The 14,187-nt window shown below is 38.9% G+C and overlaps 1 pseudogene across 1 annotated transcript; it reads right to left on the reverse strand.

The window, feature by feature from the left end:
• Positions 1–12,803: 12,803 nt before the first annotated feature.
• On the reverse strand, positions 12,804–13,602 carry LOC101588720 (annotated as a pseudogene). Its single transcript, XR_001117369.1, has one exon. The product of XR_001117369.1 is annotated as a transforming protein RhoA pseudogene (transcript).
• Positions 13,603–14,187: the final 585 nt, after the last annotated feature.

Genomic DNA, 14,187 nt, shown 5'->3' on the forward strand with positions numbered 1-14,187 from the left:
CTGAATAACTCAGAAATCTTGAAGCTGATTTTTAAAATAAATCTTTTCTAAATGACTGGAATGTTGCTAAATTTTTTCTTGAAAAAAAAAAGGGCCAGGGAGATAGCTCAGTGGCATAAGCACCTGTCTGGCAAGTGCAATGTCCTGAGTTGGATCCCTGGTACTGAAAAAAGAAAAAAAAAATTCTACAAAAAAATATGCCTGCAAAAAAAAAAAAAAAAAAAATGCCTGCATTCTGCTTTGTCAGTATGTATGTTATAAACATTGCTTCAAAAGTGCTGTCAACATAGCCCTTAGCCCCTAGAATATATTTTAGAGGAAAAAGAACTACTATATAATCATACTGAGGTAACATTTTTCAGATTTGATAACAAGAAATCAGAAAGTAAGTTGAAAACTATGTTTGGAGTTTTTGTATGAATTTAATGGTCTGAGGAATAAATTTTGGATGGGACTGTCCTGCTACTTTGTACTAAATGGGCTATTAATACAATGATTAAATATCTACTTTCATTATGGATATAAGAAATCTGGTGCCATAAAGAATTGATTAAATATGTGACTATTTTAAGGAAAACTGAACAAAATACCCACACTGCAACAAGGAAAAGCGTCCAAGTTAGGTTAACAGATGCACGCAGCCGTACAATCTCTGCTCCATTGGGCTTAGTTTTTCACTCTCCCTAGAACTATGACTAATCCTCTTTATTCGAACAACTTCAAAGACCTTATTTGACACCCTGGCACACATAGAACAGACACTCATTTAGTTCCTGCCAGCAGGTAATCAGAAATAACAAAAAGGTGTGTCTTGATGAAGAATTGCCTTGTGTGAAGCCACCACTTCAGTTGATTCAACAGAAATTCATCCCGTCACAGCCCAGTGATCAGGGACTGAGGAGGTTTGGCTTGCAGAAGCAAAAAATAAAAAATAAAAAAAGTATTCACTTTATCAGACTTAGAAATGATCAATTCCATCCTATTATGTTTATGCATGGAAAAATCTATTGATGTTTATGTAACCTGAATCCATGAGCTTTATTTAGGTATATTGTTTCTAATAGCTTTTCAATTGATTTTATGAATTTCAGAGATATATATGAGTATCATTTGTAAATAACTCTCATTTCATATTTATGGATTTTTCTCTGGTCTGATTGCAATGGATAATAGTCTCAGAACAATATTAATTAATATTTTCTATAGTGGTTAATAACCTTTTATCATTGATGATGAGAAAATGCTTCTGGTGTTATACCATGAAGCATTAGGGTCATTTTTAACAGATGTGTGTTTACATGAAAACTTAATCCATCGAGAATTGTTCTTTTTTTCTTTTTTCTTTTCTTTCTTTTTTTTTTTTTTTTTTTTTTTTTTTTTGTGTGTGTGTGTGTGTGTGTGTGGTACCAGGGATTGAACTCAGGGCCTTGCACTTGCCAGGCAAGCACTTATTCTACTGAGCTATCTCCCCAGCCAAATTGTTCTTAATTTTAAATTTTTAAATAAAATGCTATTAAATTTTGATAAAAAGTTGTTTAGATTACTAAAATTATATGAGTTTGTTCTTCTATATCCTATTCATATAGTGAATTAAGGTAACCTATATCATAACATCAAACCATCCTTGCTTTCCTTTATTAAAATTTGATAAAATCCTAAATTCTATGTCAATATTTTGTTGTAGCATTATACTTGAGGATATGTGATATGAAGAAATAATCAAAATTATATCTCTCTACATTGACGTTTCCGTTCTCCTTTGCGCTATGAGAAGAAAAATGTTATTAGTCTACTTCTAGAATGTAGTTCCAGAAGGGATTATACAGCTCAAATGAGTACAGCAGATATTCTGTGACAGATGTTAATACAGCTTTGCATACATTAATGCTTTCAGTCTTCAGAAAACTCAGTGGAGGAGACAAGTACTATTATTACCTTCATTATCATCTGCACTTTTCAGATAAGGAAATTGAGCTTAAATAAATTATTCAGGGTCACAAAGGCAGTAAGTCACAAAGTTCAGGTAACCTGGCTATAAGTTTATGTGCTGATTCCTTAACTCACTTGCATACTCAATATGTACCTACTGACTGCCTCTTATTTTTAAGGCATTTCATGGTATTTTTCCTTTAGGAAGCACATGAATACTTTGAAGAACATCTGAGCCTATGCATCAGGCCTAAAAAGTTTATACTTACTTTCTAGGCACTATTTCAATACAGCTTTCTCCCCAACCTTCCAATATTTCTGTCCAACCTGATGTGACCCAGTGTGTCACACTAAGTGACCACTGCATTGAACCCATGCTACCAGTTTGCTATGACACATGCGGGCAGATTCTATGAGGATGCTCCTGTGAAGGGACGTCCTTACTAACAAATATCCATGTAAGCTTGACAGCAAGACTGTAAATGACACTGCCAGACAGAAAGTGTCTTGTCTAGAAAGACAGGAAGCTAGTTACACTAAGATGTGCAGAAAGACACGGTATGCTTGGTGAGTTAAAGACACAAGAAAATAACCATGTGCCAGCCCCACGCAGAGGTGAAAGGGGAGCAGTGGCTAGGCAGTGGATTTCACACCATATGTCTTTTGCCCAGCACCAGAGCCCCTGTGGCATTTTTCAAATGGTGGTCTTTGATTCCTTCTATTACCTGGTTTTCATTAACCTCCTGATGCCCTTTTGTGTGGTTTGCAGTGTCAGCTGTCAGGGCAGTGAATAGAAGCTCCCCTGTCAATATTTTTGGAAGGCGCATTATGAATGGGCCTGATGAGCCAAGGTTAGGGGGCCTGGCAAGGCAGGAAAGAATATTTCCCCTTTAATCCAGCATTTAATCGCTGTCTCTGAGCACAATGGCAGCTCCTCCTGCCTGCCGACCTTGACTCCATTTGGAAAGCACTTTCCTCTTTTGTCAGCCTCCCAAGGAGGCCCCAGATCCTGGGGTTGCACACAAGGTTGGCTTCTCAAGTGTCACCAAGATGAAACAGCCAGACCCAGGAACTGGAGACTATGGTCCCACCCTCTGCCACCAGCACTGGCCCATCCTTCATAGACAATGATTCCTAACTTCAAGAAAGGCTGTATCTCATGTCTACAGAATTTTCAGTTTAGTGGCCTTAAAGTGAGTGCCAATCAGTAGAACTATCTTCTGTACATTATTTTTCCTAAGGAAATTATGATTTCATTCTACAGCCACATGGTTCCCAGCACATAAGCACAGTGGTACTGAAAGAGAAGAAAACGTCTCAGTGGTTTTCATTGTTTCCCTTTTCTTTCCAGTCTTTGCTAGAGCTGTCTAGTCTTTTATAATAATCAGATCCAAAATGTGATTTTTTTTTATATTTTGGGTTTTTGATGAAGTACTTTAAAATGTTGTTTTTGTGATTGTTATTTTAATGGTTAGGAATCATGCCAATCTTTGAGAACAAAGGTTGTTCTCTCTACTGTCTTTTTCCAACAATATGACCCACACCCCTTACCCATTCTGAACCAGAGACTTTTCATCTACAAATAGAAGGTAACACCAGCACCCATCTCCCAAAGTCACCATAAAATCAAAGAAGCTGATGTGTGTGACAGCTGTTTCTGAATTTCAGAGTCTACACAAGTGGTACTTATTATTAGCCTGTTTCCAAATTTTCAATAGTAAAAGAATATAGTGAATATTTTTAAATACATAGCATTCAACTTCTTTTGGAGTCTTTGTCTAGGCTAGATTCCAAGAAGTAAGATTACTGGATCAAAAAATATAAATACTTCCATGGTTCTTAGATCCAAATTGCTACCTGCTTTTCAAATGCATTGAACCAATTTACATTGCAACTGGCTGCATATGGATATAGCACTTTGCCAAAGCTTCACTGGCATGGGAAATTTTTATTTTAAAATATGTTGGCTAATTGTATAAAGTTGCTGCCATTTGTATCATTTGCTCACTGGTAAAGTCTGTGTATTTTTCATGTTTCTTTATGAAAAACAAATGAGCTTTATACAGTGTTAAGACCATTTTTAAACAACGCAAATTTCCCATGATAAGAAGAAAAGACTATGCCATATAGGGAAGCCAAGCTGAGCTATAAAACAACACTTCTGTATGAAAATGTCTGCAGGATTCTGTAATCAATGAATTCTCAAAGTTGCCTGATATCAGGCAAAAGATTAAACAACAACAATTTTATTAATTAAGCCCTTATTTTAACATGAATTCTGTCTCAGTTACTTTTCTCTTGTTGCTATATCCATATGCAGCCAGTTGCAATGTAAATTGGTTCAATGCATTTGAAAAGCAGGTAGCAATTTGGATCTAAGAACCATAAAAGTATACCCAACCCTCAAAATGAAGGAAGGAAAGGTGGAGGTTTCAGTCCATACTCAGCTGGCTCCAAGGCAGAGCAGCACGTGGCAGAGGGCGGCCACTCATGGCAGTGGCAAAGACCAAGAGCAAGGTTAAATGGCAGGAGCAGTGGCAGCAATTGCAACAGAGGACAAGTCTGACCCCCTTGTCCCAAGTTGGTGTAGCACTCACACCCATAATTCCAGTAGCACTCCATAATCCTAGTAGCATTCATACCTATAATCCCAGCACTGGATCACGAATTAATCATGACTCTAGAAGCCACCTCATGACAGTATGAGGCTTTCAGGGGAAGCCTATATTCAAATCATAACAGTTCCTAACCTCAGAGGAAAACAATAATCTTAAGGAATTAACAGGAAACCATCCTTGAACAGTGAATATACTTGAAAACTGAAGGTTGTCTCGAAGCGCCCAGGAGATCAGGAAATGGTGGAATGACCATGGAGCCTGGAATGCAAAGGGGAATCATCAGAGAAAAGTACAAAAAGCATTATTTACATTAAATTTAAAGAAAATAAATAACTGTCAGACAGATCTTCTGCTACAGATTGTCAGTGGACCAAAAAAAAAAAAAAAAATACTGGAAAAGTGATTTGGTGCCAATTTGACAAAGCCTAGAAAATGAGCAAAACCAAATATTTTGAGAAAAAAATAGTATCAATTTGTATCTTGTTATGGTGGCTTTGTTGTCACTTTTGGTAAATGTTAAAGGTAATTCTAGTTATTCAGCTTATATTCCAAATCCACCACTCAATACAGGAGTTCACTGGTGGGATGCCACTATACCCATATATGTTAATGAAAACTTCCGGCTACCCAGCCCTTATGATGCCCGGGGACCAGCAGCGCCAGCAGAAGGAACCAGAATTCCATTTTATGAGATTGGAGTAGAGGAGACATTCTTCCTCCATGCCATATTATTGTATCATTGGCATTTTTACTGCTAGTATAAATCTCATCACTGCCATTCCATTTCCATTTTAACTCCTTCCCTTCTGCCGTCCGGGCAGAGCCATAAGGGCTCCAATCTATGACACTTCCATAGGAAGTATTAACCAACACCCAGGCTGCTTCTTCTCTACAGACTTCCCAATGTACCCAATCACTGAGATAAGCAACATCGGTATCTGTATTGGGAATAGAGCTCAATACTATCTGTATTGAGAATAGAGCTCATTGCTTAAAAGCAAGCACACAAGTCTGCTTATCTATAGTAAATAATAACACGGGGGAGGGGGTAAGGGAGGAAAAAAGGGACTTTTTCTTCTCCAAGGAAAGGATTCTAAAGGTGTAACTGCTGATAAAACTTTTCCACCACCAGATCTGCCAGCCTGCCAGAATACCAATGTTGCTTATCTCAGTGATTGGGTACATTGGGAAGTCTTTAGAGAAGAAGCAGCCTGGGTGTTGGTTAATACTTCCTATGGAAGTATCATAGATTGGAGCCCTTATGGCTCTGCCTGGATGGCAGAAGGGAAGGAGTTAAAATGGAAATGGAATGGCAGTGATGAGATTTATACTAGCAGTAAAAATGCCAATGATACAATAATGTGGTATGGAGGAAGAATGTCCCCTAGTGTCCCTTATGTTTCTAGGGGACCAATTCAACATCATCTTTAAAAATTGGTTACCTCGGGGCTGGAGAGATGGCTCAGTGGTCTAAAGCACCTGCTTGGAACAAGCTTGGCAAAGCACAGGGACCGCGGTTCAATCCTCCAGCACCACATGCCAGCCAGCCGCGCCCCCTGGTGAGCTGAGCTGGCCACACACACACACACACACACACTAAATGTTAAAAAAAAAATAAAAAAAAATTGGTTACCTCATTAAATCATAGTCAGCATGGAAAGGTTGTATATGGAAGAATCAATCCTCCTATAATTTACATTTAAAATTTAAAAGGAACACAATGCATTTTGCTCAGGCATGTGTTCACTTCCCTTACGTGTTGCTTATAGAACCTAGTTATTGGAACCCTGCTAACTATACCATTACATGTTGCAATTGTTCTTTATATACATGTCTAAATTCCTCTATTAGCCTTAATTTTTCCAGTGATAGCATTTATATTCTCAGGGCAAGGACTGGAATTTGGCTTCCTGTACAACTACATCGCCCATGGTAAGACTCCACTTTCATGATGTTGTTCCAACATTTGCTGGAGGTGTTAAAAAAGAAAACAAAAAAATGATTGAACTCATGATAGCCATAATTTTAGGAATAATAGCCATCACAGCCACAGCTGCTACAGCTGGAGTAGCATTGAGCCAAAGTGTACAAACTTCATTTTGTGCAGCAGTGGCACAAGAACTCAGAACAATCATGGACTTCTCAAGGACACATAGATTCAGAGTTAAATGCTAAGATAAATGATTTAGAACAAGCTGTTGTTATGTTAGGAGCTCAACTTGTTAATGTACAGAGTCAATTTAGTTTAAAATTTGATTAGAATACTTCTTCATTCTGTGTAACTCCAATTCCATGGAATCAGACTCATTTCTCATGGGAAAATGTAAAAGACATTTATTGCATCATGGTAATATTACCTCTGAGATTCTGTCTCTTCAGCAACATATTGATATACTTTTGTAAAACAATTGTCAGAATTGTCTGACACCAATCTGTTACAAAACATCTCAAATGACATTGAAAACCTTAATCCTTTTCATGTTACTCCATGGGTTAGTGGAAGTGTAGTAGTGATTTGTCTATGTTGTCTCTGTACTATTTGTATATCCTGCTTAGCCTGGCAACGAGGATGAGTCCAGCAACAAGCCATGGACCAAAAATCTGCAGTCCTCGCCCTGATGCTGCAAAAACTTTCAGCATAAAAACATAAGAGGGGAATTATAAAAATATAGATTTGAGACAAAAGCCTAATGTTCCAAGAGAACAGGAAACAATAGACAGAGCCCAGGGAAAGCTGGGATTCAAGGCTGCAGGTGACAGTTTCTCCTGCAGGCACCCTGTCCTTTGATCCCTTGCTTGGGATGTTATCGGCTAGAATATGTGTGGACCTAGTGTTAGGCAAATGGTGAAAGTCAATAGAGATAGTAGTTTACATTCACTTCAGTAATTATGCACATTCTTTAGCCTGCCTTTACCCCTCAATAAATGTGAGAAGATTCTGAGGTTCTGGGCTCACTGTGAGACTAATCTCAGTGAGACTTCTGAAGCTATATTCATCAGGTCTTCTCGTTGTTTCTTTTGGCACCAACCCGTAACATGCAACAGACCTGCCTTGGGTCAACAGCAGCAGAACACAGACTAGGGGTATGTCCAGCTAAGGCCATTAGGCATGGTCATGGTAAGACATCAGGAGACAGCTGTTCACGGAAGCATAACTTGGGAATGAATGGCAAATCAAAGAAATAGCTACAAGGAAGCTTTGAAGGTAGCAGTATAATTGCAATATGTATAAAAGATATATATATATATATATATATATAATATATCTACATTTTAATATGATATATTAGTATAATGGTATTATTATAATATTTGAGTTGCATTAGCCAGCTTTCCTATGGCTGGCACAAAATACCTGGTACCCACAACTTAAATGAGGAGAGAGTCATTTGGCTCATGGTTTTGTGGAGTTCAGTCGGTGGCTGACTGGTGCCAAAGCAGAGACAGCATGGTGGAAGGGCCTGACAGAGAAAAGCTGTTCACACCTGGTAGCCAGAAAGCGAAGAACAAGTGGAAGAGCCAAAAAGGCACATCCCGGTAACACACCTCTTCCAAGCAGGGCCTAGCTGCTAATAGTACACTCCAAAAAGGGTCCGATCACCTCCAAAAATCCCCGCCTCTGAATACATGAGGGTTAGGGGGACAGTCTAGACTTAAGCCACAACATTAGTACTTTAGCACAATATTTGGGTCTGACAATAATAATATATGAAGACTAGTGCTCTAATATTTGAGTATATTAATAAACACTGAGTATTAGCATCTAAGTATAATATTTGAAGACAGCTTTAAAATCATAATGTTTGTGTCACATTCCACCTATATCATTTCACTTTAACCTATGTGAGCCTTGCTGTCTTCATTTATGGAAGTACAGTATTTCCTTTCTTACTAGGATAATTTTAAAAAGTGTTAAAAGATACTCTCATTGCTATTTGTTTCTCAATAAAATTATGGAGAAAAAAATGTTAAAAGATACATCAGTACAATTTATCTAAAGCCTTATCATTTCCACTTTCACCATCTTCAGGAGCATAATAGCCCACTTACATGTGGAAACACAGTGGTTCAGAGAAATCATCTGACTTGCCCAAATCATGCAAATCAGTTTCGACCCACTTGACCCCTAGAAGGGTACAAAAGGGGGATTTTACCTTGTATCTACTAAGGATAGCCAAGCATCCTACCAGCTCTTTCACCCAAGTTATCTCATGTGACCCTCTAGCCCCTGGATATGAAGGCAGTAGTGCTTATTTATGGAATGACACTGAGGGGCAGGGAGATGACACCAGGAGCCAGCATAACAAGGTCGGTCACCCCAAAGCTGTGCTCATTCCAGCATGCATCCTGTCTACCTAGGAGATAAGGGGAGGCATTTGGGATGGGGAAAGTCCACTGGCAAGGCTTGCAGGCTGCTGGGGCCACTCAGGACTAATGGTGCTGGCAGAGAAGTTGGTGTGGTGCTGGGGGCTGCATTTCTCAGAGGACAATAGCGTTCTGTTGGAGTTCAACCTCAACCACAGTTTGATTCTCTTAAAATACAAGATCCCAGCTACATTGATGTCTTAGTCCCTCTTCTTGACACTGAGACAAATGCTATATCCAACACCAGTACATTAAAGGGAAGAGAAGTTTAGTTTAGCTTGCATTTCAGTCCATTATTGGCTGGCTCCAAGGGAAGACCACACAGCATGAGTGCAAGGAGGAGGACTCCTGCTTACCGCACGGCAGTCAGGAAGCAGAGAAAGTGAAGGGAGGAGCTTAGAAGAGGATAGACCCACCTCTTCCTGTGGGATGAACCTCCTCTCAGCAAGTCAGCTATTCCACTGCTGTTAATCAAATAACCTTCCAAAAGTCTCATCTAGGATCCCAGGAGACTTTAGAAGGATAGCTAGACATAGACCACAACTGTTGTACATCAGTGAAAATAAACCCAGATCCTGCTACCACTCCTTCATTTGGAGCAGGCAATAAAGAAATGTGACCTAGCCATTCTTTGCCTTTAAGCTCTATCTAAACAAAGGTTACTTGCTCAAAGGATGAATCTGGTCTTTTTCCTAAACTTGAACACACACACACACACACACACACCATACACTATTTGTTAGTCTCTGGGTAATACACTTAATGCAGGCTTCCATTTCTTTGCTTTTTGCCTTCTGATAATAGTACACTTGGTAAATTAAAAAAGAAAGAAAAAGGGGCCGGGAGGATGGCTCAGTGGAATAAGCGCTTCCCTGGCAAGTGCAAGGGCCTGAGTCCAATCCCCGTTTCCACGAAAGAAAGAAAGAAAGAAAGAAAGAAAGAAAGAAAGAAAGAAAGAAAGAAAGAAAGAAAGAAAGAAAGAAAGAAAGAAAGGCAACGGTTAACCAGGGGAAATTTTTCAATTATAAATGAAAATGCTGGTGTCTTTTTATTTTATAAATTTTATTCTTCAAGTTTTATCTTCAGGTTAAAATTTTTACTTTTTTTTTTTGAGACAGTGTTTCATCATCCTGTTCAGGCAGGCCCTGAACTCACTTTGTAGCCCAGGGTGGCCTCAGACTTGTAGCAATCCTCCTGTCTCAGCCTCCTGAGTGCTAGGATTATAGGTATGCACCATGCCTGGCTAAATTTTGCTTTTAAAACAAGAATCAATAAAAATTATAATATATTTAATATAGAAGATTCATAATCACAGAATGTTGTTATTTAAGCAGGTAGGGCCTGCTTGGAAGAGGTGTGTCACAGGGGTGTGCTTTTAAAAGTATTGGTTTTAACAAGCCAGTATGTGATTTATTAAAAAGGATTTTTGTATTCTTACATAATTACATATTAATTTGTATTTCCTCCCTTCTGAAGAGGCATAAGAACATTCTGTGATTATGAATCCTCTATATTAAATACAATATAATTTTTATTGATTTTTATTTCATTTCTTGGCATCCAATATGGTGGGGTTTTTATTAATTTTATTGAGAAACAGATAGCAATGAGACAGTTTCAAAACCGATCAATAGGATAGTTTCAACAATTAATACATTACATATTGTTATCTTCTTAGTGGTTATTCATAGTACAAGATGCAGACAGGATATCCTGACTGAATACTATTAGTACAAATCTTTCTTTTCACTGAATTAAGAAAAAGTAGCTAAGTAGCTGTATATCTATCCTAACTATTCAGCATATACAGATACAAAATCGTCCTTCCTTTGTATCCCCTTTCTTTGTTTAATTTTGTCAGAGATGGGTATTCCATTGCCATTTAAATATTGTAGGTGCATGAATTCAGCAAAATAATCCAATATAGTCCAGTAGTCCATAATAGTAGTGGGTTATCCATAGGATTGGCAATGTCAGAAGTTGTTGACTTGAGCCTTTCACAGTTCAGCATATTAATATGGCTTTGCTTTTTATACCAAGTTTTTATACTTTTTTGCTGGATTGTTAAGACCAAGATAAAGCAGGACTTATATAACAAGAAATGTAACTTTTATATCTGATAAGGTCAGTCAAGTCCCCTCAGGATTTATCCTGAAACCCTGTACCGCACTTTGTAGATCCTTTGTCAGTGTCAGCCATGTGGATGAGTCAGCCATTGCCTGACCAATTTGCTCTCTGTGAAAGCCTGAGAGTATCTTTTCTTTTCATGTGACTCACCTTAGGCACACTCTATGTCATCAATCACATTGCTCTGTGGCCCCATAATCTCCTTTATCAGAAAATTTGGGTCACAACTGAGTTACATGATGTTACAGTATAGGTTCTCCTATGTCCTGAGTCTTCACTGACTCTGAAAGGCTAGGGCCAAAATGTTGTCTGTCCTTGCAGCCCTTCTTTTTCTTTAATATTTGGTCTGCAAACTTAGGTTGTTAACCCTCCAGGAGAGAAGCTTATTATTACCCTACAACATATACAGTTGGGTTTAACTTCACTATCTGTCTGAATATCAAGCATCTTAGACATAACATGGAACAGGTATTTTCCATCTAGTATTGGTATGTTAAACTTTAAGTCTCCACAGAATATGGAGAAAAAAATTAAAAAATATTTTTAAAACATGAATAAACAATTACATATTTTTACACAGAAATTTAGAAATCTAAATATACAGCATTGTAACAGTAAAATTCTGTGGCTTTTTTTTCCTTGTCTCTTTTTTTCATTTATTACTTTTTTTTTTTTTTTACAAAACTGCCTTTGTTCTATTACTTGGAAACATTAACTGGTACAGAAAAAAAACTTTAGTCAGCTGGAGAGAAAAGAAAAACTGAGTATCATCCCTGAGAACTGATGGCTTCTCGGGGAGGGCACCTCAGTAGATGAGGAGAAAAGAGCGCTGTGAATTAGAGCCAGGCCCTGCAGCCCAGGTGAGAAAGGTTATCCCATCTTCAAACAAAATTCCTAGTTACTAACCCAGTTCTTGAGAAGGGAACTAGGATATGTAGGGCCAAAAAGGGGCAATAGCCTTCCTGTATCAGACAAAATGAAAAAAAAAAAATAGGAATTTAAAAAAATGAATTTTCCATCTGACTTTATTTCCAAATACACTTTCTTGTTAAAAAAACAAAGCAAAACAAAAGAACCACCAATACATTCTTTGTGGTAATGACAAGTATCAGTATTAAGAAATCCAATTATGCAAAAACTACTATGTCTAGTCTGGGTAGATATATTTGGTTTTGGTAACAAACATTAAGTGGCACTAATTACATGGTTAACTATAAGGTAACTAACATGAAACCACAGAACTGTAACTCTGCCACAGCTACATGGACTTGGGGCTTCTGGCTGAGAGCGTTTTCAAGAAAACTGTCTGCCCACCCCAGAGCTATGCCAATAACTCCATGAGGAGTAAGACTCTGAAATGGGGACTCATCAGAATTCCCTGCAACTGACAGATTAGAGAGGCAGGACATGTTAGTTATAAAGTAGTTATAGCTTGATTCACAAAAGTTACTAACTGTTTCTTTCTAGAAAGAAGTTAAGAAATTCTGTGAATTAACACCTGGTGTGTCAGGTGGAGTGCAGAAAAGGCTGTTAGAGTGGTGTCGGAAGTGTCCTGGCAGGCCACATGGGTTGGACATCATTATTTTTTTTTAATTCTATTTATTTATGGGGGGGGGCAGTTCAGCCCACCAGGGGGTGGGGCTGGCTGGCATGTAATGCTGGGGAATTGAACCGCAGTCCCTGTGCTTTGCTAAGCTTGTTCTAAGTAGGTGCTTTAGACCACTGAGCCATCTCACCAGCCCCTGGACATCATTATTGATAATCATTGCTGGCTTCTAAATACTGATAGCAAGATGACTTCTGATTTGTAATCTTAGGTAAATTATAGATAAATGGAAAAGGCCAGTAATCATACACTAAGATTAATAAACAGCACTTCAAAATTAACCACATGAGGGCTGTGCTTGCAGCAAGGTTTCACCAGACAAGGCACCCAGATTTTTGCTTCCCACATCTGGCTTGCAGAGCAGCTCTCGTGGCTATTTCCAAAACCTCTCTTACTCCATCTTTGGTCTTTGCTGAGCACTCCATGCACCCAAAGGTGCCAATCCTGTTTGTCATGTCTCTGCCTTCTTCAGATTTTACTGGCTCCTGCTTCATCTTGGCTAACTCCTGTCTTGTGTGCGCATCAGTCCAAAGATCTTTCTTGTTTCCAACCAGGATAATGGGTACAATGGGACAGAAATGCTTCACTTCTGGCGTCCATTTTTCTGGGATGTTTTCTAAACTATCAGGGCTGTCAATGGAGAAACACATCAGTATGACATCGGTGTCTGCATAGGAGAGAGGCCTCAGGCGATCATAATTTTCCTGTCCAGCCATGCCCCACAAAGCCAACTCTACTTGCTTTCCATCCACTTCAATATCTGCCACATAGTTCTCAAACACTGTGGGAACACATACTTTGGAAACTGTCCTTGCTGAAGACTGTGAATAAACATGTCTTACCACAAGCTCCATCACCAACAGTTGCCAGCTTCTTTCAGATGGCAGCCATTGCTTACAGATACACTGCAAAATGCACAGCCTGTAGAGCAAACTTGTGAAAGTACCTTGCACTTCTCAGATGATGGCAAAAAGGTCGTGCTCTGTTACCAGACTGAGAATCTCCCCACATCTCTTTCTAAGTCAAGAAGGTTCAATAAGTAGATCCTTTTTCTACAAACTTTATAGTAGTACCTGTAATCCCCACACTCAGGGGCTGAAGCAGATGGACCACCACAAGTTCAAGACCAACCAGAGCTACACAGTGACATAGTGAGTTCGAGACCAGCCAGGACTACATGATGAGACCCAAGGCAGCACAGCCTCCATGGCCCACTCCTGCTTCTCCTCAGCTCCCACCATGGACCCAGCACCACAGAGACCAGAACTTCCTCCCAGCGGGCCCCCCCTTTTTTAAAAACAGACATTTACTTCAGAGACAGTATGGCAATAATTGGTATGTCATGACAATTAGTAGGTATTTAGAAGACCATAATGACAGGCATTCCAAGCATGGCCCTTCTATTACATATTGCTGTCTGCAGTTCAATTGCTTAGTTCATAGGTATCAGCATATATAGTTAGTCAGGGTGAGAATCCTAACAATCAACTGCTAGTTTCAAAAACCTGCTGATGTTTCTCAGGATCCTTGCCTTACCCATCT

This window comes from Octodon degus, unplaced genomic scaffold (assembly GCF_000260255.1).
Source record: "Octodon degus isolate 3935 unplaced genomic scaffold, OctDeg1.0 scaffold00225, whole genome shotgun sequence".
NCBI classification, from domain to species: domain Eukaryota; kingdom Metazoa; phylum Chordata; class Mammalia; order Rodentia; family Octodontidae; genus Octodon; species Octodon degus.